Consider the following 25953-nt stretch of genomic DNA (forward strand, 5'->3'; position numbering starts at 1 on the left):
CCCCAAACTCAAGGGTTGAACTCCAGACCTCCTGCTGTTGCTCAGCGTGCTTGCTTTGATGCATTTGGTTCAATCAAGTGAAGCCCAGAGAACCCAGGAACACAAATAAACTCATGGACAGCACTTCTTGGCTCTGCTTGTGTTGAGGTTCTCAGACTGAACTTAGGGCCTCACACTTGCTAGTCTAGTGCTCTCATACTTGGGCCATACCTCCAGTCCCCCTCCCTTCTTCTGTTTTACAGATAGGATTTTGTACTAATTTATCCCAGGCCAACCTTCTTAGGTAGCAATCCTTTTACCTTTGCCTCCTGAGTAGCTGGGACCACAGGCAGTATGTGTCACCACATTAGCTTGTTTGTTGAGATGATGTCTCAACAAACTGGGCTGGCTTCAAATTGAGACATTCCTTCCTCCACCCTCTGAGTAACTGGGATTATAGGTGTGAACTCCCAGCTTTTCTTTTTTCTTTAGTTTTGGGGAGGTCAGTTAACCAAATCCAACAATTATTTTTATAAACTGTTAAATGTTAATTGTGACATTGTAACCATCAACATTTTGATACATATTTTATGCTTCAAATTGAGTTAAGCTTGGAGCACACAGCAAAGGATAAATAGGCTCCATCTAGATCTTTTCCTCAAAAGCTTTAGTGGGATGCAGGCAAATCAATGTAGTGTGATCAAACCATTGACTATTTCACGAGTAATTTTCCTGTAATTCTCCATTCTATTCCTTGACTAATATGAGTCCACAGATTCTGGTCATATGAAGAGTCTAGACAAAGATGGGGTGACCCAAATAATTAAACAGATTTTTAAAATTTAAAAATGTGCTCCATTACTCAGGAGCTCTGAGAATCGTGGTTCAGGAAAGTCTGTAAGACTTTTATCTACCAAAAAAGTGGTAAAACACTAGCCTTGACCAAAGAAAGCTCAGGAACTTGGGGCTGGGAGCGTGGTCTCGTGGTAAAGTGCTTACCTTGCATGCATAAAGCCCTGGGTTCAACTCCTTGGTACCACATACACAGGAAAAGGTGGAAATAGTATTGTGGCACAAGTGGTAGAGAGCTAGCCTTGAGAAATCCTAAGGACAGTGCTCAGGCCCTGCGTTGAAAAGCCCCAGGACTGCCAAAACAAAACAAAAAACCCAGGAAGTTAAGGGACAGAACTCAGGGCCTGATTTTGAGCCTTAGTACTGACACACATACACACCAAAAAAAAAAAAAAAAAAAAAAAAGACAAATTTAGTAACCACTTTACGACCATCGCACTGTCACGCTTCTCTGATGACGCAGCATCACTGCTAATCTAGGCTTCACATTCCTACCTGTAAAGAGAATTACAGTTGCAAGCTTTAATGAAGATTTCCAATGGGACCCTGGAAATTTCTTTCTCAGAAGACCTGGAACCCAGAGCATTAGCTCTCCTTGCAGTCTTCTGCCTGGCTCATAAACCCATGGGAAAGCACACAAAGAGTTTCAGGCTGATGTCATTTTGCTGTTTTTCTAAACTGACCTCCAAATGTCTAGGGTTAGAACACAGGCATTTGCTCAGCCTCCAGAAACTCACCCACTTCACAATCATCATCAGTGCTCTCTCTCTCCTAGACAGCATAAGCCATGTCTACATAACCACATAAAACGTGTGCATATGGAGTCTCATACAGCACCCTTCCATCTTTGTGTATGGGGAGGGTTTATGTGGTTGGGTTGTAGCTAGTAAAATATGGCCTAAAGGGATATACGCAAACATGGTATTAAAACCATCTCCTGTATGTACAGCCCTCTTGTCCCTTCTATGACAAGATATGTGTATAAAATTGCATTTCCAAATGGTGGCATCTAATCCATTACAATGTTTTCAAAGACTTGGAACAACATACACATAAAATTTTGTACCCTGCTGACACTAGGACAGTATCTTCCGAGCTGGATGCTAGAAACTGCCACCTAGGGACTTGTAACCCACAGCTCTTGTTCATATTCCAGATGCAGGGAGCTAGCCTCCTCCACTCCTTTGCTTGGGTTCATAAGCTCATAAAGCTAAGACATAGAAAATGGAAGTCTTTACTATAGTAAATCCTCTTCCTTCCAGCTTTACCATTTCCTTAAGTGTCATCATCATTGCTACAAGGTGGTCAGTGAGAAGTCCAGCACCAGCCATGTACCATCCATACATGCTCAGTCCTTGTGTCAAAATCCATCTCAGAGGGGCCAGGAGTTTGGTCTAGTGGTAGAATGCTTGCCTAGCATGCACGAAGACCTGGGTTTAATTCCTTGATACCACATATAGATAGAAAAAGCCAGAAATGGTGCTGTGGCTCAAGTGGTAGAGCTCTAGCCTTGAGAAAAGCCCAAGGACAGTGCTCAGGCCCTGAGTTCAAGGCCGAGGACTAGCAAAAAAAAAAAAAATCCATCTCAGAGCTGCCAGATAGTTCTCCAAACATTACCCATAATTCTTCCCTACAGTCCAACCAACACTCAACAATCCCAGTATTCTCTGGCAGCCATCATTCCCCCATCCCACCCCCAGTCCTGGAGCTTGAACTTAAGGCCTGAGTACTATACTTAGGTTTACTCAAGACCAGAGCTCTACCACTTGAGCCACAGCACCACTTCCAGCTTTTCCTATATATGTGGTACCGAGGATCAAACCCAGGTCTTCGTGCATGCTAGGTGAGCACTCTACCACTAGGCCAAACTCCCAGCCCCCTGGCAGCCATCTTGTTTCCAAAAAAAAAATTGTCTGAAATCAGCAAGCAGAGGGGATATATATATATATATGTATATGTATATATATATACGTATATATGTATATGTATATATATGTATATAGTGTGTGGGGGGGTCATGGGGTTTGAACTCGCCCTGAGCTCTGTCCCTAAAGCTCTTCAACTCAAGGTTACCACCCTACCCTTGAGCCAAGCCCTACTTCCCATTTTCTAGAGGTTAATTGGAGATAAAAGTCTCAGGTCCTTTTGTGCCAGAGTTGGCTTTGAACTTTGATCCTCATATCTCAGCCTCCTGAGTAGCTAGGATTACATGCCCATGGGGGGGGGTAAACACAAAATCCTATTATTTATTATAGCATCAACCTCACAAGAGCCAACAATGGGATGGAATGGAGTGATGGCCGAGGAGATTCAGGAAGTAGCTCTCCATTCAACCTTGTTAGGCTGACGGCATCAATGGTACTCAGATCATGAGGTGGTGGGAAATGAATAGCTCCCCCTTCCTTCTGTCCTCCTGTAGCGTAGCAAAGATTTGTACAGGCATTCTTAATTCCTTTACATTGTCACAGTGGCAGAAAACAAAGGAGAAAGCATGGCTTTTTCTCTCTATGGAAAATATTTTTCTGCAATCCTTGGCTCTTGATCTCTCCCCTACTTCTCTGGTTGCGAAATGATCACTTTTATCCTAGGTACGATGTTCTAAGGAAAAAACTATGTTCCCAGTCTACATTCTTACCTGTCTGACTTCCTTTGGGAACAGAAATCATAGTTCCGTTGTGTGGAACTCTCCATGAGACTCTACCAGTCCCCATGCTATCTCAAGACTTGACTCCGAAAACTGGATGGTATTTGGCCAGTTGGAGTAGGAAAGGAAGGAAAAAATGATATTCAAACCATTTTCTGGACACATTATATATGCTGAGTTAAGATGCATGAACTCCTTCTTTTCCACTTTTCTAGAGGCAAAGGCCTTCAACCTCTGCCTATGGATGCTGGCTGACAGCAACTGTCCCATCAGACAGAACCTTAGTCACGGTTAGGTTGTAGGAACCGAGCAAGTATGTGGCTTAAGTGGCAGAGTGCCAATTTTGAATAAAAAAGCCAAGGAACAGCATGGCATCCTAAGCTCAAGCTCCAGTAATAGCACGAAAGAAAGAGAGAGGGGAGGGGAGGGAGGGAGGGAAGGGAAGGAAGGGAGGGAGGGAGGGAGGGAGGGAGGGAGGGAGGCAGGGAGGCAGACCCAAGAGCACATAAGGCACAGCGGTGAGTTTTGCACAAAATAAAAATGTTCCTTCCATTTTGGTCATTTTTAACAGTGTAAATTGATGATATGACTTTTGGTGATTGTGATCTAAAACCATGCACCACTAGGATTTTTGAAATTTTACTATTTGATTTCCCAGAAGGGTCATGGGGCCTCTCAAGCACCTGAAGCCAGCAGGAAGAAAACATAGGGCCCCAAAGACATGAGCCTGCTATGTACCAGTACCAGTAAGAGAGGATTGTGGAAACTAGCCACCAGAGTTCAATGAACAGTATGTCACCAAAACAATGGCCAAGAACTACCCACTTATCCTGACAATAAAATACAATTAAAAAAGAAAAAAGACCTCATCTCCTCAAGCCTTCATTTCCCTTTCTCTGCCTTTTTACACTCTGGAGAGGGTCTAAAAGCTATTGTACCCATCTGAGACCTCTGGCTACCCAGGGCAGGATGGAGGCATTCATATCAGATACTTTCTATACTTACCACTGAGAACACCCCAGCTCTACTTCCCCATTGTCTGCTTGAAAGGTACTTCCTGGCTACTGGATCAATCTTTTGTTTTATCCTGGATGTGAGTTGAACCATGACACACCTGAGAAAGATATGCTGTGGTTCTTCCATTACCACAAACTGTCACCCTCATTTAGAAGTAGGGGATGTACAGATTTAGCCAAGTTAAGATGAAATCATTATATGCCCACAGGGAAGGCATGATGAAGACACAGATGAACAATGTTACATGAAGCTAGAGAACTACATTCTGTCACCCATAAGCCAAGCAATCCTTGGGGCTACAGAAGCTTGGCAGGCCTGGCAAGTCCCTTGCCACCTTTAGGAAGGGAACATGGCACCACCCACACCTTGATTTGGAACTTTGTATCTCCAGAATTATGAGACAACACAATTATGTTTAAAGTCACTGTGACTGTGATCTTCAGCTACACAGTCCTAGGAAATGAATGCACATTATGGTTCTATGCAGAGATAATCCTAGAGACAGGACAGAATGGTGTAGAGGCTGGGGCCTGGTTTGAAGAGACCTGGTTTGAAGAGACCTGGTTTGGAGAGACCTACTTTGGATTATGGCAACTTCAGTTTCTTCATCTTTCTGAAACTGAACTTTCTAAGCAGGTTACTTCACCTCTGTGCCTCAGTTTCTATAAATGAAGATAAAAGAGGGCAGATATTACTATTTTGCAAGTATGGGGGGGTGGGTTTTGACATGCAATGTAATTCCCCACAAGCTTGGTGGGCACAGATGATGCCCTCAGAAGAGTTTGGCATATAGGAATGTCAGCTACTCTGAGGTGTGGTGATTATTCCCTTGGGTCTCCAGGTGCTTTTGGGTAGGGTGTGTCTCATGTGACACAGGTCTATGCAGGGCCAGAGTCATGTGACCTAAGCAGTCATATAGTGTTCTACTCCTGGTCTCATGTCATATCATAAATCATACCATTGATTATCTACTTCAGATCATCAACCTTCAAAACACTTATTTTGCAGCTGGGCACTGGTAGCTCATACCTATAATCCCAGATACTCAGGAAACTGAGATCTGCACATCATAGTTTAAAACCAACCTGAGCATAAAAATAGATGAGATTCTTATCTTCTATTATCAGCAAAAAGCTTAAAGAGGTGTTGTGGCTCAAGTGATAGATCTCTAGTCTTGAAAGGACAAAACTGAGCAAGAGCGTGAAGCTCTGAGTCCCAGCCTCAGGATTGGCACAAAAAAACTTTCTGTTATAAGCTGAGCATGGTAGCCCACAACTGTAATGCTCACTTCTCAGGAGACTAAGGTAGAAGGCTCTCAGACTAAAGCCAGCTGTGAACAAAAACTCAAGACTCTACCTGAACAATAACTAAAGCAAAAAGGGGCTGAAAGTGTGGCTCCTGACTAGCAAAGACAAAGTCTTTATGTTCAAACCCCAAAACCACACTCCAGTTAAACACACACACACACACACACACACACAATAAAACTCCACTATTTTGCTGTATTTATGTTTCTCTCTGCTTCTAGAGTATTTATTTGTTCGAAGAAAATATTTCCAGGGGTTCGGAGATATAGTTCAGTGGTAGAACACTTTGTTAGCATGTGTGAAATCTAGATTCTATCTGGCAAGGTGAAGAATGAGGAGAAAGAGGAAGAGAAGTCATAGGTGCCGTATGCATATGATGATTCACACCTATAGTCTCAGCATTTAGGAAGCTGAAGCAAATGAGTCATGAGGTCAAGGCCGGTCTGAGCTATACTGAAACAGAAATCATAATCCTGAGGATAGGGGTAAAGTTCAGAAGAAAAATGTGTGCTTAGCAGTTACAGTGCTCATAATCCCTACAAACTAGCAAATCTTGTTTCTTAGATGAAGACTTGTTTCTTAGACCAAGTCTCTGGAAAACTTTAGTACAGTTTTCCTGGAAACCATTCAAGTTTCATTATAATGCTTTTTCATGGGAAATAAAAAATAATCCCCAAGAATGTTGAAAATCAACTCTGACTTAGAAGTTTAAATGGACTATGAGAAAATAGCAGCTCAATTTTCTTTTTGTGCTATCCCTCTTTTTCATTGTTATAAGGGATTGGTTTTTCTCTTGAAATAACTATTTTTATGATCCTTCTTGATCCTTTAACTAGCTGGGGGAAAAAATCTTAGTGGGGAAGAACTGAAAAATAGATGGTTTCCATCTTATACCTGTAGCTCAAATTAGACGTTATCATGAAACTCCTTGAGAGCTTGATCCAAAATATTTTACATCTCATCTGATGGCACATGGTCCTGAGTGTGGTATTGAGTTCCCCAAACACCACCTCCTCGCTGCTGCAGGCTGAGAATGGCACATGCATGGAATTCCTACCGATGATGTATAAGTGGAAGGATTCTCATGTTGGATCCCACTCCTCAGAGATGGGCATGGAGGTGGAAAGACGTCTGTAGACACAAATGCTTGTGTGTCGATGTGCGCACACATATGAGGAGAGGATTTAACAAATAACAACCGGAAAGTAGGTGTTTCTGTGCCCTCCTGTGATTTATGAATTCTTTTCAGTTTCACATTTCCTGGGATCTTAAGTCCAATGTTCTCAAAACATTCTCCATCCTACAGCTCATTAGTACTCACTCTGCAGAGACCCTGCAACTGAACAGCAACAGAAAACTATTTCCATGAAGGACATTTACCTATCCTATCGGCATCTTATAATTATATTGAAGATTTCCAACAAACATTAAGAGTACACAAATCTGTAGCAGAAAACTAGGCTTTATTCAAGAGGGGAAGGTGGATAGAGAAAAGAACGTCAGAGGACTGTATATGAACGTGAGCAAATAGAATAGAATTTGTTACAGCTGGGAAACAGTGCCTCACACCAGTTATCTTAGCTACTCAGGAAGCTGAGATCTGAGGATTTTGGTTCAAGCCAGCCTCCAGGTAGAAAAGTCCATGTAACTGTTATCTTCAATTAATCACCAAAAACACAGAAATGGAGGTATGCCTCAAGAGGTAAGAGTGTCGACCCTGAGTATCCCCAGTATCAGCACCAAAACAAATGAAGCTAAACACAAATTTCCTATTTGTAATTGTCTTAAAGGAGAAGGGACCGGGAGCATAGTCTAGTGGTAGTATTTGCATAGCATGCAGGAAGACCTGGGTTCGATTCCCTGGTACCACATACACAGAAAAAGCCAGTAATGGTGCTGTGGCTCAGGTGGCAGAGCACTAGCCCTGAGCAAAACTGTGTCCAAAGACAGTGCCCAGGCCCTGAATTCAAGGTCACATCCTTGTAGGACCTGAGTACTCGTCTGTAGATTAAACTGTTCCTGCCCATCCTCTCCCCACTGTCTAATTTCTGATTCTGTAGGTGATGATGCTGTCCCAAGCTGTCCTCTACATGTTCTACATGGGCCATTCTCGCCTCCTTTCTGGGCCTGAAAGCCTGCCAGGGACCCATACTCCAGTCTCCCTATCTCTCTCTCCTTCTGCATCCCACAATCCAGCTGAGAGCCAAGGTGGAACCTGATGAGTAGCATGGCCCTTCTCCCAGCATCCTCCATGCTCTTGGACACCATGCTTATCAAGCCTGCCAAGAACCCAATTATCACTGAGTAACAGCAGTGAATGCATTCACCACAGCTTGCACAGTCTTCCCACTGGCGATAATTTGTAGGTGCTCAGGGCAGAATGACAAGTCCTTGAGTAGAAAGATATCTGGAAACCCACCCCACCTCTGCCCTTTCCTAGCTGTTTTAACTTAGATCACGTATGGAGCCCAAAGACTGTAAGCTGTTGGGCAAGGGACAATGGCTACAAGTATTAGGCACAACTGGGCTATGAGATGTTACCAGGGAAATGTTTGTGATGCCAAGTATACAACCAGATTTCAAAGCAGGAATCCTAGAATCCAGAAGAATGGGTGGGGTATCCCATGAATAGTTGCCAAAGCGAAATTCCACTGTGTGGGATGAGGGAGGGGGAGCACTGCCCAGGAGGGGATGCATACACCAGATCTCACTCAACCCAGGGCTGTTAAGAAGTTCTGTGGAAGCCACGCTGAAGGAAATAACTGCAATCACACAAAGACCTACTCCCTCCCTCCAAAGACCCCTTTGTTCACACAGTTCATAGAAGTCTTAACAATCACAGGATGGAGTCTCCTCCCATAGCCTATTATTTGAGCAATGCCAGGAGCTGAGGATTGGAGTTTCAAAGTGCATGAATACACTGATTACCAATTAACTAGCAAAAAAAAGCCCAAAGTGGAAATGTGGCTCCGGTGGTAGAATGCTAGCCTTGAGTAAAAAACAACAAAAACTAAGGGATAGCACCCAGGCTGAGTTCAAGGCCCAGTACTGGCACCAAAAATAAAGCAAAGCAGCAACACAACAAAAAACTAGTCCAATCAAGGGCCATAGCAACCTAACACTTCTGTGTTTGCTCCATAAAGGAAGGGATGGGGGCTGGGGGGAGAGGAGATATGGGCTTTTATAAAAAGACAGAATCTGCCCTTAAGTTGCCACGTGGAAAAACCATTACAAAGGAAAGTAACAAGGACCTTGAATTAAGAAGATTTCAAGTTCATGCAAGTATGTCTGTTTTCCAAGTCAGGAAGTGCCCACACAGACCTGTCTTTGCCTGTGTCTGTCCTTATCCCTTGCCAGGCTACAAAGTCCTTGAAGCCAGTGAACCTTGGAGCCAGCCACGCCCTTGTACTTCCCCCAGCAGTGCTGAAACCTGAAGCCCAAGTCTCTAGGGGATCCATGTGTCTGTCTCTAGGCAGCCCAGAGACCCGTGCACATACGCCGTTCCAGGACTCACAAGGCCTTCAGCCTTTAATTCAGTGATGAGAACTGGCACGTAAAGGAGAACGCAAAACTATTGTTTCTCCCCTCACCCCCACAATTAGTGTCTAGGCTGAATATGATTCCAAACAAACCCCAGGGAAGAAAAGTTGGTTGAAAAAACAAAAGAGTGAATTCTCTAGGACCTAAAGTAGAGTGGGACTTACCCTTTCAAATGTAGCAAATGGGGCCTGGAGCTGGAGAAAGGCAGTTCGTGAAGGAAAAGGTGCTGGACCTAAGGGCTAAGTACTGGAGGGGAAAGGTGAAGTTTCCATCTTCCTTAAGGAACGGCCTGCCAGGTTATTCCAAATAAACTGAAATGGTAATCCATAGATATTTGAAGAAAATACGAAGGGCAAGTTCTCTGAGACTCCGAAGAACTTCCTATGCACAGAAGCCACTAAAGAAACATTCACCTAGGAAAAGGGAGACGCTTCTGGATGACGTCAAAAAGATGAGACCACCCAGCGCTTTTGAGAAAAGTCTGGGCAGGCTGCTGCTGAGTGCTGAGTGTCCCCACCTGCATGAGTTTAGGTGCACCTGGCTCTAATCTTGTACGGGCATGACTGCTGTTTGTATAGCACTGTTGCCAGGTGTGGGCTCTTGGCTCTCTTGGCTGACCTCCAGAGACACAAAGTTCAAGTGAAATCCTACCTAGACAGTTAATGCATAGGACATCTGCCAGCATTCCTTAAAAAAAAAAAAAAAATACATATATATATATATATATATATATATATATATAGAGAGAGAGAGAGAGAGAGAGAGAGAGAGAGAGAGAGAGAGAGAGAATGCATTGGGAAATAGCTACTTAGGAGGAAAATTGTGACACGTAGTTTAGTAAAGAAAATATGCTTTTTAAAGGGACTGAAGTGAATGTAACTATTCAACATAACAAAAATGCTCAGCTTTCTGAATTTTAGATTCCTGACCTGGCAATTAAAGCATTTCTGTCTATGGAAACCAAAATATCTCTTTAGCCCATTTAGCCCATTTAGCATAAATATATGCAGTTAAAATTTAGTGTAAAATAGGGTCCAGGAGTGTGGCCTAGAGGTAGAGTGCCTGACTAGCATGCATGAAGCCCTGAGTTCGATTACTTGGTACCACATACACAGAAAAATCGAGAAGTGGTAGAGTGCTAGCCTTGAGAAAGCTCAAGGACAGTGCCCAGGCCCTGAGTTCAAGCCCCAAGACAAAATATGCACAGTTAAAATGAGTTTACTCCTTAAAAAATGGGGAAACAGCCAACGTTGGTAGTCCACGCCTATGATCCTAGCTATTCGAGAGTACAGAGTCTTGTAGGAAAGGTCTGGAGACTTCACCTCCAATTAGAACCCAAAAGCCAGATTGGAAGTGGAAGACTGACAGCTGTGAGAAAGCAAGCCACCTGAGCAAGCAGAGGCCCTGAGTTCAAGCCCTAGTACTGGCAGAAGAAAAAAAAAAAGTGAAAAAGGAAATATTTCCCATCTGATTGTGCCAGGACTGTGGCTTTTACTCATTCAGGGCTTCATGATCTCTTTTGACCTTAAAAAAATTATTGTTATTATAAAGCTGATGTTCGAGGTGTTACTGTTTACATGTCAGGTAAAGAGTACGTTTCTTTTTGGGCATAATATCTCTTCCTTGGCTCTCTCACAGATTTTTCCCTCCCATTCCCACCCACAAATTATATAGTTCACTTTCAACATCCTATCTAGTAAGTACCACTACTGCATTTGTTCACCCTCTGTCCCTCCATTTCTGTGCTTCCCCTGACATACCCCAAGGAATATAAACAAAGAGGAAAGAAAACAAAAACAGCAGAGGAGGGAGGGGGCTCTTGTTTTCATTTCCTGGAGTTTATTTCAATAAACATTATTTTGTATGATCAGATGCACAAATGCATTGTGCCTTTCTGTTCCTCTCTTAAGAGTTATCCTCCTTTTGGTCTCATTGTATGTGAATGCCTAGAGACCTGTACAATTTATTATGTCCCTGTAATTTAGATCTTGCTTCTTTTGGTCTTCTTGCTCATGGCTGACATTCTAGTACTTGAACCATGCCTCCCCCAGTCCAGTATTTTGCTGGTTAATTGGATAAGTAGGCTCACAGACTATTCTGTCCAGACCACCTTTGAACTGAGATCCTCGATCTTACATTTCCAAATCTCAACCACCTCAGTAGCTAGGGTTAGAGACATTATCCACAGGTGCCTGGCTCAAGTCTGAGTTTTAGAATGGCTCAAACTGAGAATTTCAAGCAACTGGAAGGTTGCTGCCCCTATGTACGGCCAATGGCATGGTCCCATCAAACAAAAATAGTAGTCATTAGAACCTCTTTTGGGTTTGTTTCTCATTTGGCTTCCATAAAGCTCAACAATTTCATTTAAATCATTTTTAAAGATAGTAGAAAAATAAACCTACATACTTTCATAAGCTTTCTTACACAACTAAACCAGGAGTTCTCCATCAGGGAACCATTAGCTTTGGTAGCTATTCAATGCTAGTAAAGGAGTTAAATACCCAGAAATAAGTTATCTCAGGCTACCTTGTCCATAGCTTCATTTAAAAGAAAAATCAAACATGATTTTCATAATCTCTTCTATAAACTCCTACTAAACTATGAACAAGTTTCCAAACAGTTTCTGCTACAGGAAATCCTGTTTCTTAGCCATTTATTCCATCATGATGGGACAGTGTTCTTGCATCCTTTTGCAAATGGTTATTGAAGTCGGATGTCTCTGTCCCCTTCTCAGCAGACTCCTAATCAATTGCACTAGTGATGCTGGGGAGCTAGCAGGATGAAGGCTCTAGACTGTCCAGCTTATCTCTAGCCCGGGCTCTTTCTCCTAGTCCCTGGCTCCACAATTTTCCCTCTACACCCACCAGACTTTCCTTTTTGTACAAATACATTTATTTTAGAAGAATGAGACACAGTACCATAATATTCTCTCTGGTTACTGCTAATATATATAAAAGTGATAGGATATGAAATAGTGTATCATAAGATCTCTCAACATTTTTGCTTTCTTCAATATCATCATTCTGTTGTGTTTTTTGTCTGCACTGTTGCCTATAACTTAGAACACAGTTAAAAAAGTACTTAAAAAACATTATTTAAAAATAATTTTAGTCTCATTATAGAATATGATAGAAAAAAATCATAAAATGATGTGCATACTCCATTAAGTAAGAATCAGAGGTTTTGTTTGTATTTACATTCTTACACCTAAAGTATCCAAGCTTCCTGTTTATATGGGAGATTGTGTAAGACTTAGCTTGGTTACTTTTGGTAAATTGCCAAGTTTGTATACCTTATGAGTCTATTTTCCTCTGTGAGAAGAGTGAGAAGAGTGTCTGTTTCACTAGCCAAACGGCAGGCTCAGGAGGCTTCCAGGCTTCTTTCTGCCTTGACTCCTTTCTTGACCATGGACTGCTCCCCACCATGTCTTTGTGACTCCCTGTGTTTCCTGCTAGGTGACGTACAGACTTCTCAACTCAGCGGGTTTAAAATTCACCCTCAGTATTTCCTCTTTACCCTCTTCTCTGGTCACATAGTACAGCATTCAAATGTGCGTGCTGACTCTGAACTCCAGGGATCCACACCTGTCCACTAGCGTGATTGATAGTCTCCTCACCCTCCATGGGTACCTCCACCCACCTCACCTGACAGGCCCATATTTTTGCAAAACACTCCTATTCTAAGTGCTTCTCTGAATGAGAATTGCTTTTCCACCCTTGAAGAAAAGAAAAAAACAACAACTATGAAACAAATCTTGAGATACAATGCTCTGCCTTGGAGGCCTAGAAATGCCTCCAAATGAAAGTTAAATCCACAAAAGTACACCTAGGGTTCCTCCATTATCCCATAGCTCTCTCATTCTCCTTCTGTTTCTCCTTTTCCCTCTACCCTCTTCCCCCTCCCCTTTTCTCTCACTCTCCAATATCTTCCCCCCTACCCCCTTATCTCATCTCTATCTTTTCCCCTACTCCCTCTTTTTTTTTTCTGCCAGGACCAAGGTTTGGACTTAAGGCCTCTTCCTTGCTCAATTTGCTATCTTGGTAATTACTCTATTATTTGAGCCAAACCTCTAGCCCACCTTTTGTTGGATTATTTGGAGACAGTCTCCTGGACTTTTCTACCTAAGGTGGCTTCAAACCATAATCCTCTGAATGGCAGTCTGCTGAGTATCTAGGATTATAGGCATGAAACACCCAGCTCCACACTTCTGAGTCCCCACAATTCTGACTCCACTACTCCTCTTCACCAACTCTTTAATGGCATGTGAAGATCTGAGTTTTCTGATGTGTGAAGAGTGCATAACAGCACATTGCTGGTTAGACTGATTTGGGAGCAACTAATTTCAAACATGGGTGCATATAAAGTGGGGCTGAGGAATAATAGATACCTGTTTGTTCCAGACCTGAGTCCCTCCGAGACTCTTGCTATCTTTTCATGAGAAATGCACACACTAAGGCCCTAGAGAATCCATAGAGCCAGTCTCCAGGAGAAAAGGAGAGGAAACAGGAGAACTAGGTGCATCTACACAATCAGAGATGAGGAAACAAAGATGAAACAGTGCTTTCTTTCCAGCTGTGGGGGGTAGCCCAGTGGCAGAATGCTTGCTTACAGGGACCTAGGTTGGTTCCATCCTTGTTCTGCAAATAATAATTATTATTTTTGCCATTAATTATAGTTAATAGTGATCTCAGTATAGAAGCTCTGGAATTTCCATCTCATGTGCATAGCTACATTTGAAATACTCTTAAGAGTTGGAAAGGCTAGCTAAAATAGAAGGGAATATGGGCAAAGGAAGACAGTTCTAGAACATCAGATCTGACCAAACCCTAGGCAAGTGATGTCAATCCAGTGCACAGAACTAGCAAAGTAACAATTGACTCCAAAGTTACTATGACTTCTGAATGTCCAGAAAACATTTTTTCATACCCAGAGGACCACATGCCACATGGGACCCACAAAAACAACTTCTACAGGTAGACTTCTTATAACAGCACTGTGTCTAGAAGATTTTCTGTGGCCAAATAAAGTTAGAGTACCAGACTATGTTTTACTTGCAAAGATTCTGAAATCCTGCTGGAAAAAACCAGCTTTCCATTAGGATACCCCTGACATATTTTATGACCATAACCCTAGTAAGTAAATCCAGTAAAATTGCTGCTAACACACAGCTTGGTAATTTCTGCTCTAGACCACATTGTCTGGAGTCTGCCTTTAGCAAGTCTTTACAAGTCTATTGATTTGCTAAAGGTCTGCTGAGGTTTAGCAAAAATGATTCTTACCTGGAGTCCTGGCTTCCAACTCAGGTGTTTTGACCCTTCTAGGCCTCCATCTTGTCACCTATAAAACAGAACTAAGATTACTGTGAGAAACAACTGAGTCACTAACTAGAAAAGTATCTTATACAGAACTATAAAAATTCAATCTGCTTGCCTTAGAGGCCATTACAGTCAAAAAGATGTATTTCTTGCAGCATATCTCCTTAAAATGCTTTGGCATAAAGATACTTTTCATTCATTCAAGCAGCACACACTTTTTTAGTGGCAAGACTATACTTTGGTTTTGGACCATAGACAATGGGTAAGTGGAGTCCATGACATGTTGCTTGGAAGTGAAAAGCCCACACAAGGATTCTGATGGGCAGAGGGAGGCACTATGCCAGGGAAGAGAGGAGGAAGATGGGAAGAGTTCCTTACTGAAATTGTTAAGAAGAGCATTAGGTGGGCTGGGTGTAGAAGGGAAGTTGTACACTATATCAAAACAACATAAGGAACTAGATGCAGTGCCTCACAACCATAGCTGTAATCCCAGCTACTTGAAAGGCAGAGATCTAGAAAAAGGGTCAGCCTGGATACAGGTTAGCTAGGTGTGGTGGTCATACCTGTTATCTCATAGGCAGGAGGATTGTCGTTCAGGCTGAAATTGGGCAAAAATGTGAGTTCTTGCCTAAAACAAATAAATTTAAAAAATGAGGGTATGACTCAAGTTAGTAGACTTCCTGCTTAGGAAGTTAAAGGCACTAAGTTCAAAACCCAGTACAGGAGATAGTGACAGACAGACAGAGACTGCTTTATTATGGACCTCAGCGTGTAACACACCCTTGACCGGAGAAATGATTTATCTGTACAAAAGGTTGATACTAGAGATCTAGAAGGGAACTTTAGGGTAAGTAGTAGTCCTTGGGTTTAGAGAACGTATGCTGGGGGGAAGGCTGTGGATGGGGAGAAGAGAACTGCTGGAATGCTCTCTCTCTGCAAGCACACCAGACAACCAAGAGGAAGTCAAGTCTCCTTATCTAAAAGGAGAATGTCTCCAGCTAAAGAAAGTTTTCCGGCTCCAGGAAAGCAAGTTCCTCTCCCCTCCCCTTCCTCCAAAGCTCCAGTCCAGGGCTTTCTTTCCAAATTCCAAATGCAATGTGTCTTTCCAGCTCCAGGCTCCTCTCGGTCCAGGGTCACTTATGTCAAGTACAGAGCATGAAGCCTTGAAGAATATAAGAGCCTGAAGCTAAGACAAGAGCCTGTGTACACACCTAGCAGACCATCCTCCCCTCAGAACAGGGACAAAGGTTCACAAAGCCGTCATGTTCACAAAAGTAACCATGAACACCCAGTTGCCCAATGTGTTGTATTCCATTGTCAACCTAGGTAAAGGGGGGGGGGGCACAGTAACCTGTCTTTATCTAAAGTATTGATACTTTGTTTAGCATGGGGACATATATATTATATATCTATGTATAATATAGATATATTTCTTTTACAAAATATTGTCTTAGACTAGGTGCTGCCAAGTGTTTATTTTTTGCTTGGATATTTACAGACTCCTGTGGATGGGTGCGCGCTCTGCAGCTTCCTCACTGATTCCAGTGAGAGACCAAATCACAACACACCCACATCCTGCCAGCGAGTTCCACTACACAGTGTGGGTTTGTGGGCTGCCTCTTGTGAATTAGAAAGTCCTGTGGGATTTCAGAGCCCTGACAGGGGAGGCGCCTCTCAGGGCCCAGAGGGGAGCCGACCTGGACCCGGGACTTCTTAGCAACATTACCACAGGCTTTAAAGCCGAATGTCTGTGAGCCCTAACACTTCTCAGGAGTCTCAGGGGCGCCTCATCCTTAGTGGGTGGATGCCACGAGTGGATGCTGGGGAGGAGGGGGAGGACACGGGAAGGAGAGGGAATGTAGCCGGAACCCTTTGGGACTGGAACCTAGGACTCCACCTCCACTCACAGCACTGTTATCAGTCACTACCAAAACACAAGCACCCCGTCCCTCGTGCCTGGACTGGCCCACTGTCCTTTAGTGAACTTGTTCCCCAAGGGGGGTAAAGACACTTGGGGTGGCAGGGGCTCTGCGTCCGAGCTCCAGGGGAGCTCCTCAAAGAAAATCACCACCACCACCACCACCACCACCACCACCATCATCATCATCATCATCATCATCATCATCATCATCATCATCATCATCATCATCATCTCCAGCCCCACTCTGGTGCGCGCGCACACATCTGCACCCCCCCACCCCACCTCCCGAGCCCCCCATTCCGCAACCCCCAGCGGCGGCCTCTCCTCCCAGCCCCCTGCAGAGGTCAGCCGAGGACGCCCGGTGACCCGTCGTAGACCCGGGGCCGCCCGGCGCGGGGAAACGTCACCCCGGCCTCCATCCTGGCATCTCGAATCCCCCCAGAGCTCGTCCCGGGCCTCCCACCGCACCCCACGACCCGGGAGGACCCCCGGGGGCTGACCCTGGGCGCGCAGGGTGCGGGCAACAGGGGCTGGGGTCTCCGCTGCCGCCTCCCCTTACCTCTCGGGCGTGTGACTCCCGGCAGGTCCCCGGAGGCCGGGGGGACGCGAGCGGTGGGCTCAGCGGAGGATGAGCGCGGGGCTGGGCTCCCCCGCCCAGGAGGATCAGGAAGAAGAGGGGGCTGGGGAGGAGAGAGAGGGGTGGAGAAGGAGGAAAAGGCTTTGTGTCTGCCTCCGGCCTTCCCCCACCCCACTCCACCCCCCAGCCCGGCGCTAGCCACCCCCTCCTCCCCACCCCCTGCCCACCCCAGGAGCTCTCCGGCGGGGTGGGGAGGGGCGATCGTGTCGGAGGTGAGGAGCTAGGCGCCTGCGCGACCCCTGAGGTCCGACCACCTCACCGTCCCCTCTCCCCGGTACCTCCCACCTTCCTGCGGTCCACCCTCCCAGCTTACCCCGGTTACTCGCGTGGTAGTGGCCGGACCAGAGGCTGAAATCCCCAAGTTGATCTAACCCGAGGCAAACTTGGATGCGCTGCGGACAGCCTCGGCGCCGCCCCCCTCCCCCCCTCGGCCTTCTGCGCCCCACCCCCACCCCGGAAAACCAGTTTTGTTCTTGGAGGGTTGTTTTGGGTTTTTTGTTTGTTTGTTTTCCCTCCCACTCTTGGCTGCTCGGACTTAGGCGCACTGCCTCCCGGTTGCTAGCGCTGACTTCAGATTAGGGAGAGGGGGCGCACGGAGGCGGGGGGGACGGGTGTCCGAGACGCAGGCTGGAGACGCACCACTGGACAGGCCGGTGCCGGCTGCGTCCCTTTGTCCCCGGCCACCATCTCCCGTGCACCACGACGGGCTGTGGGAGCTCGGAGACGGGCCAGCCCCCACGGCGGGGTTTTGATTTATTTTATTGCTGGATCCTCGCTGGGCCCGAGGCGCCTGGGGCCCGCCCACTCCACCCTGTCCGAAGGGGGCTCGAGCTGCTGGAAGCTGGTGATCCCTGAGCTTGAATTTCTTTGCACACCAACTAAAGGCCCGGCAGAAAGACCAGGAAGAGGGAAGCTGCGGAGCGGGACACAGCCCCACAGGGTGGAGGAAGATTAAGTCTTTGGGGACCGCAAGTTCCCGGTTTCATCAGGGACAGTATCTTTTGGGAGTGCTGACAGAGTACCAGAGAGGCCGGTTTCACAAAGCCAAGCTTCAGAGTGTCCAAAGAGAGCCTTGTCTTTGCACTGAAATGGAAAAGAAGCTGCCAGAGAGATCTTAGTAGTGGTGGTTATAAGCAAGGAGATGTAGATTTCATTATACTGCCCCACAGGAATTCTGGCTCCCAATACCCCAAGATTTATGTATCATTAATCCTCAGCTTCCAGCAAAACAGAACCCATTGCCTTTCTCTGGGCATTCCTAGACGCCTGTTTCACAACTGGGCAGCTGCTCCGTGACTGGTACTGCTGCTAGACTTGGGCTGGGTTAGGAAATAAACCAAAGACTTCACTGTCCTGACAGAGTGGACTCTCCCAAGGCCAGAGTGGGCTCCAGAAGAGATGCCATGAGCATCACGGAGGAAGTGACTGATATGTTTGAAGAGGTCAGGGTGGAGAGAGGAAAAGAATCAGATGGTCTGGAGTGGAGGTGTATGGCACAGGTGGGTGGAGTGGGTGGTGGTGTGTGAGGAGGCCATTCTGGCAGGAACTAGGAGAGCCAAGAGAGGAAGATGCAGAGCAAGGGAATTGTCTTTTCTAGACAAAGCTGTGCAGGGCTCTAGGGAAGCTCATGAGGATTTGCTACTTGATCTGAATGCTGCTGCTGCTGCTGCAAGCTCAGGGTGTCCATCTGGGGTCCCCGCTGTAGGGCAAAAAGGAAACAAGTTAGATGGTCACTGACCGCATCTAGGCAGAAATGAAAGTTCTGCAGAGCATTCACTGCAGTCTTCTGTTGAAAGCATTGACAACGGTTCCTTAGAAGTTGGGTATGTGGGCAAAAGGAGTAGGTGAACTTTTATGCAGGGCCCCCACATTCCTTCCTCTTTCTATTCTCTGGTCCTAGAAAGATGCAGTTTTATAGATAAAGGGACTCAATAAATGCTGCAGGAATGCTTGACCTCTGCTGCTTTCCCTCCCCCCACCTTCTTAGTCTCTACTCATCCTTTTAAACATTTCCCTGTGAACATTGTGTGTGTGTGTTGCAGGGGGAGAGGGGGAGGGGGAGGGGGGAATCTCATAGGCTCAGTCTTTTCCAAAGCTTAGGCCCTATTTGGCTTTCACTGTGACAGCCCATGCAAACATCTTCTATTGTCAAAAACTTAGTGAAATAAAAAATAAGCCCTTCCCTCCATATATTCTTTTTTTTTTTTTTTTTTTTTTTTTGGTGGGTCATGGGACTTAAACTCTAGGCCTGGGCACTGTCTGAGAGCTCTTCAGCTCAAGGCTACCACCCTACTCTTGAGCCAAGACTCACTTCCCATTTTCTAGAGGTTAATTGGAGATAAGAGTCTCAGGTCCTTTTGTGCCAGGCTGGCTTTAAGCCTTTTTCCTCAGATCTCAGCCTCCTGAGTAGCTAGGATTATAGGCATGAGCCACAGGCGTCCAGCCCCACATATATTCTTTAGCCTATTTCAAGATGGCTGGCACAAGGGATGCAGACAAAAAGCTACCTCTGAATGGCTGTCCTTTGGGGGAGGGAGGAAGAGCTGTAGTGGCTTGTGTCCATGATAAAGGAATAGACTGGGTACAAACAGCCTTTCTTTAGGACACTCACCAGGAAAGATAGGAGACAGAACACTTGGCCTAGACAGAGTTTATCACAAGTGGTATCCTGTTGCCTACTCACTGGGAAACTCATCTACATAACAGGAAAAACTAGGTTTGATGCATTTGCCTCTTTTCCTGTTTCACTCCTATTTAGCCACCTCCATTTCAGTAGCCGCAAGCTTTTGATTTCCTTCTGCAGTTCAAATGCAAGGCAAACTTCAGCATCTGTCTAGGTCTCTCACTGAGTTTTGGACTTTGGATAAGGCCACCATGTTTCTGCACATTAATTAATTCATACTTTTTCTTTTCCCTGCAAAGCTCTGTCACCAGTTTATTCCACAAATGAAAATAACAAACTTCAGAGGAAGAAGAGAACATCACTGAAACCTTACCAACACTGAAATGTGCTGGACATGCTAGAGGTGCCTGAGCTACAGAAGTGAATAAAAAAGAACACTGTGCCCTGTTGGAACTCACATTCTAATGGGAAAGAGAATGACAGTGAATCAGACAAAAGTTTAGAAGTAATGGAGAAAAACTAATAAGAAAAAGAAGAGAGAGTGCTGGGGCCAGAGTGGGGAGGGGAAGTTGATTTTTTTAAGGTTTTTATTTTTGTTTGTTTTTTGCTATTCCTGGGACTTCAACTCAAGGCCTGAGCTCCGTCCTTGGGCTTTCTCAAGGCTAGAGCTCTACTACTTGATCCACAGCACCACTCTGGCTTTTTCTATGTATGTGGTACTGAGAAATCGAACCTGGGTCTTCGAGTATGCTAGGCAAGCACTCTACCACTAGGCCAGACTCCCTACCCAAGAGGCTGATTTTTGTATGTGTGTGCTAGCACTGGGGTTTGAACTCAGGGCCTAGGCACTCTATTAGCTTTTTAGCTCAAGACCAGCACTCTACTACTTGAGCCCTTGAGCTACATTCTACTTTTTTCTAGTGAAGTTGGCTTCAAACCATGACCCTCAGATCTCAATCCCCTGAGTAGCTAGGTTTACAAGCACTCATGAGCCACTGAATTTTTATTTATTTGTTTGTTTGTTTGTTTGTTTTTTGTGGGTGTTGGGGCCTGGATGTTGTCCCTAAGCTCTTCAGCTCAAGGCTACTACCCTAGCCCTTAAGCCACAGCACCACTTTTGGTTTTCTAGCAGGTTAATTGGAAATAAGAATCTCCTGTTCTTTTGTGTCCAGGCTGGCTTTGAACCACAATCCTCAGATCTCAACCTCCTGAGTAGCTAGGATTACAGGAGTGAGTAAATGCGTCTGGTGGCCCTGAATTTTTTTTTTTCCTTCCAGTTCTAGGGCTTGAATTCAAGGCCTGGAGTTTCTTTTTGCTCAAGGTTAAAGCTTTGCCACTTGAGCCACAGCTCCACTTCCTGCTCCACCAAAGTCCATGAGACTCTTAGTGTTTTGCATTCTTTTCCCCATTCCTCTCTTCATTCATTTATTTCTCCTCCCTTTGATCTCTCCCACCCCACACCCTATGTACCAGCTTTCTAGTATTAATTTTGATTATAATTAAATTTTTAGTATAAATTAAATTACAATTAATTTTGAGTATAATTAGACTGTAAGAAAAAACAGAAATGGCACTGTGGCTTAAGGTGTAGGGTGGTAACCTTGAGCTGAAGAGCTTAGGAACAGTGCCCAGGCCCAGAGTTCAAGTCCTATGACTGACCAAAAAAAAAAAGAGTGCTAGGGACTTTTTTTCCCTAGATTCTGAATTTTAAAACATAAACACCAGTCTCAAAGAAGACCTAGGGAGGCCGTGAGTGCAGCCTAGTGGTAGAGTGTTTGCCTAGCATGCACAAAGACCCTGGTTGTATTCCTTGATATCACATACACAGAAAAAAGCAGGAAGTGGTGCTGTGGCCAGGATTACCACAATGATTGCTTAATTGCTATTTTAGCTTGCTCTTGTAAGTAAGTCTCTTTATAGCAATTCCCAGCTGGCCCATGGAGAAGGATAGCAGATCCTTATTCAGATGTAACTTTGGCCCTTACCAAATTCTAGGTAAGATTATGCTTACAGACTATTTCTGTGTTGACCATCTTGTTGCTTCTAATTGGAGTAAAGTGGCCTTTTGTAGGACTCATTGATCTGAAAACTGCAGTTCTGAGCCAGCCCAGGCAAAGCAAAGTCCCTGCAAGACTGTGATGTCTAATCAGGCAGCAGAGTGCTAGTGAGGCAGAGTTGCTTTGAAGCTCAAAGTGGCAGAGTGCTAGCCTTGAGCTGGAGAGCTGAGGGACAGCGATCAGGCCCTGAGTTCAAGTCCAGCAACCAACAAAGTGAAAAGCCAATCCCTGTGTGAAACTTTCCTGGGACAAAAGAAACGAAGCATCCAGATGCAGAAAGCGTCTGCTTGGATGGCAGAGATGGTGTCAGATCCTAGAGTCACTCGTGCTTGGCCATTCAAAATTAATCAGAATTCGTGTAAATTCAAGGGATGGCATTTGTTTTCTAAGCTATAAAACTACCCAGACAGCTAATTAGGACTCTACTGGTATGGGAACTTCTCGTTAGCTTCCATTGCCCTGAAATGTCCCTAACCCCCACCTCATCTCACTGAAATAGCTGATTGCTGTGTTGATGTAAATCTGTGGTCTTTGCCTTTAAAAGCCCTGTAAAAATTTAGCTCAACACCTCCTCCTAAGCTCCCAATCTATGGGTGCATAGGACAGAGGCCCGGAGCTAGCCCACCTGAATAAAGCCTTGCTTTTGCATTTTGGAGCGTCTGACTCTCGGTGGTTTCTTTGGTGGTTGTCCTGAGACTTGGGGATTACAGGCTCAAGTGGTAGAGAAAACTCAAAAGGCAGTGCTCAGGCCCTGAGTTTAAGTCTCAGAACTGGCAAAAAAAGAGGAGGAGGAGGAAGAGGAGGAGAAGAACAAGAGGAAGAAGAAGAAGAAGAAGAAGAAGAAGAAGAAGAAGAAGAAGAAGGAGGAGGAGGAGGAGGAGGAGGAGGAGGAGGAGGAGGAGGAGGAGGAGGAGAAGAAGAAGGAGAAGAAGAAGGAGGCGGCGGAGTAGGAGGAGAAGGAGGAGGAGGTAACGACAACAATGACGATGACAGCCTAGGATGTGGGAGGATCTGGGACTCACCATCCATTTGGCAGTTTTGACCTCCAATCCTAGGGCCTCTATTGACTGTCAATGGTCATATCAGTCAGCTGCAGAGAATTTAAGTGGGACATAGCTGTCAGCAGCGGACCAGCTAGCCAAGAAAATGTCACTTCTAAATGAAGTGCTTTCCCCTCTAAAGTCAATCAAGCACATAGGCTCTGGAAGCATCTTTCAGAGTTGGCAACTCAACAGCTTGTTTCTCTTTTCTGCTGAGTGCAACAAATAGAGAAAAATGTCATGTGCCTATAAAATGACTTGAAAAGAACAGTGGTAGCAGAGCACTAGTGGCTTATGCTCATAATCCGAGCTAATCAGGAGTCTGAGATCCCAGGATTGTTATCTGAAGCTAGCCCAGACAGAAAAGTCCATGAAATGGGCCTGGAGCGTAGCCTAGTGGTAGAGTGCTCACCTAGCATGCATGAAGTCCCAGGTTCAATTACTTGGTACCATATACACAGAAAAGCCAGAAGTGGTGCTGTGGCCCTGAGCAAAAAGTGTCCAAAGACAGTGCCCAAGCCCTGAGTTCAAGCCACATGACTGACAAAACAAGAAAATAAACAAAAAACATTGCAACTCTAAGATTTAAGTTATAAAACAATTATAACAACTATTATGGTACTTATTGTTTGGTTGATCTGTACTGGTAATAGATGGTAGATCCTTGCCCAATCCCCATTGCCATTGTAAAAGACAGATTATCTGTGGAGAGTTAACTATTTTTAAGTTTTAGGAATCACCTAGTAGACAAAATACATGAGAAAATCACCTTACAAGGAACAAACTTTATGTTGGCCTATGGTTCAAATATTATCTTGGCTTATGTTTGCTTAGGTTGTTGTCATTTTGGGCCTGTTTAAAAGCAGAACATAATGATGAAGCAAAGCCATTCACCTCCTTGAAGATGGTGATTCCTTTTCAAGGTACAGGCCCAGTGAGCTAAGTTTCTGCTTGGAAGCTCAATCTCCTAATACTTCCATTGCCTCCCAGTAACACCACAGACTGGGGACCAAAACTTTTGTATATGGCCCTTTGGGAGGCATTTGAGATCCTATCCATAACCATTTCCAATCACTGACATTTGTTTATCTTTAAATTTTTTTTGTAATTAATTTCCAAGTTTATTGCCTTGAATCAAGAAATATAGTTTGTACAACTTCTGCTTTCTGAAATTCAGTTGAAGCTTTTTTGTGTGTGTGTATGTGTGATATGGCATATGATCAATTTAAAATAAATATTCTCATCAGAAAAAAGCATATTATGCATCCCTAGTTCTGTGTGTAGCATATAATGGTTGTTTAAAAATTGTTTATTAGTGAGTGTGAACTCTAAGTAATTAAATATGCATTTATCATGAATAATTATTCAATGTCTCTATTATTTTGTATTACTGTATTATTCCGTATTGTATTATATTCTGTATTGTATTATTCTGTATTACTATTTGCCAGCCAGTCTCCTAGTTTATATCTTGGTTTCTCCCTTTGCTGAAATAAAATGGATTTATGGCAGATATATTCACATCTTCCATTTCATTGGAGTCCTAACATTTTTCTTTGACTTTCAACCATTTATTTGCATTCCAGCATTTTCATGCTGTGTTACACAGTACATAAATATTTATGTGTGCTATAATTGTACCGTGGATCACATTAGTCATCAGTATAATAACCGTCCTTCACCTCATTCAATGTTCATTTCCCTTGATTTATTCTTTGATTGAAATTCCTATCATGACTTCTGCTTCCTTTATGTTTGCTTTCACCTAATACCGTTTTATTCACCCTCTATTTTCGACCTCTCTGAATCACTTTATTTTAGTTGAGTCCTTATAGAACAATAGATTTATTTTTAAATTCAGCTGAAGAATTTGCTTTAATTTATACTATGCTGTGTTATATTTTAGGCATTTTATAAAACCCTACTATTTCCTTAAGATTTGTGCATTTTGGTGAATCTGAGTGCATATATATATATATTCACACACACATATATGTGTATATATAGATACACACACATTCTCTCTCATTTGAAAGTACACTCATTTGAGCATTTATTTTTTTCAATAAGGTTTGGTTATCTATTAGCTAGAAGGCACTATGTTCAATCATAAAACTGTGACTATATCATGAGCAGATAAAACACTTTTCTTTCAGTGCCCTGCCTTCTACTTTGGGGCATAGACAGTAACAATGAAAAATGAGCAAGTGTTATTGTAGTTCAGGGCTTTCGTGTGTGTGTGTGTGTGTGTGTGTGTGTGTGTGTGTGTGTTTGTGTGTGTGCACCTGTACTAGGGATTGAACCCAGGCCAACTTTCACCTAGTTCTCTGGCTCACTGCTAGCCTTCTACCACTTATGCCATGCCTTCAGTCTGCCAATTTTACCTGGTTAACTGGAGATGGATTCTCTCAGAATTTTCTGCTGGGGCTGCTTTCGAGTCACAGTCCTTTAGACCCCAGTCTCCTGATAACTAGGAGTACAGACATGAGCCATGGGTGCCTGGCTAGCAAATTATTGTTTTAAGATACTAGGTGTAAAAGTGTTTTTTATTACATAGCAGCAGATAACCAGTACTGCTTATTTTAAAATAAATACTGTGTCAGTACCACAATGACTTGATTTGAGCTCCTCCATGATGTGCTATAGATCCCCCCCAAAAAAAAAATGCCACCCCCTTCTCAATCCTGGACTGGAACCTCTAGAACATGAGCCAAACTAAACTTTCCTCTTTGTAAGCTAACGATCTTGGGTCAGTTGTGACAGTGACGGAAAGCTGACTCACATAACACATGGATCTCGCCTTTCTCACATGGGCTCCAAACATGGTACCACCTGCCACAGTGTTATGCAGTTAACATAGCAGCTACGACAATGGCTTAAAAAGAGTCCATGGATCAGGAATGTGGATAAAAGGTATCTACCCATTGTCCCACAGGCTGCAGTTGAGATTCTGGTTGGGACTTTGGTCTCATCTGAGACTTCTGAACTACCATTTACACTCTCTCTTTTTTTTTTTTTTGC

General features: G+C 44.2%; 1 protein-coding gene and 1 long non-coding RNA gene across 3 annotated transcripts in view; both read right to left on the bottom strand.

Moving 5' to 3' along the window:
- The window catches only part of Rin2 (Ras and Rab interactor 2), a 178030-nt gene extending 163358 nt beyond the window's left edge, over positions 1-14672 (bottom strand). The window contains exon 1 of one of the 2 annotated variants that reach the window (XM_090351930.1): positions 14619-14672. The gene's annotated coding sequence lies outside the window, so the exon portion shown is untranslated. Of the gene's footprint in view, positions 1-5071; positions 5135-14618 lie in introns of those variants that run through there. The other variant, XM_090351931.1, reaches the window with a different exon arrangement.
- Positions 14673-15232: 560 nt separating this feature from the next.
- Positions 15233-17595, bottom strand: LOC150050141 (uncharacterized). The gene is made up of 3 exons (XR_016538704.1): positions 17526-17595; positions 17135-17255; positions 15233-15282 (listed from the first exon to the last, which is right to left on the bottom strand). It is a non-coding gene; the product is annotated as an uncharacterized LOC150050141 (long non-coding RNA).
- Between the last annotated feature and the right edge of the window lie 8358 nt (positions 17596-25953).

This window comes from Megascapheus bottae, chromosome 18, assembly GCF_031878675.1.
Source record: "Megascapheus bottae isolate mThoBot1 chromosome 18, mThoBot2.hap1, whole genome shotgun sequence".
In the NCBI taxonomy this organism is placed as follows: Eukaryota; Metazoa; Chordata; class Mammalia; order Rodentia; family Geomyidae; genus Megascapheus; species Megascapheus bottae.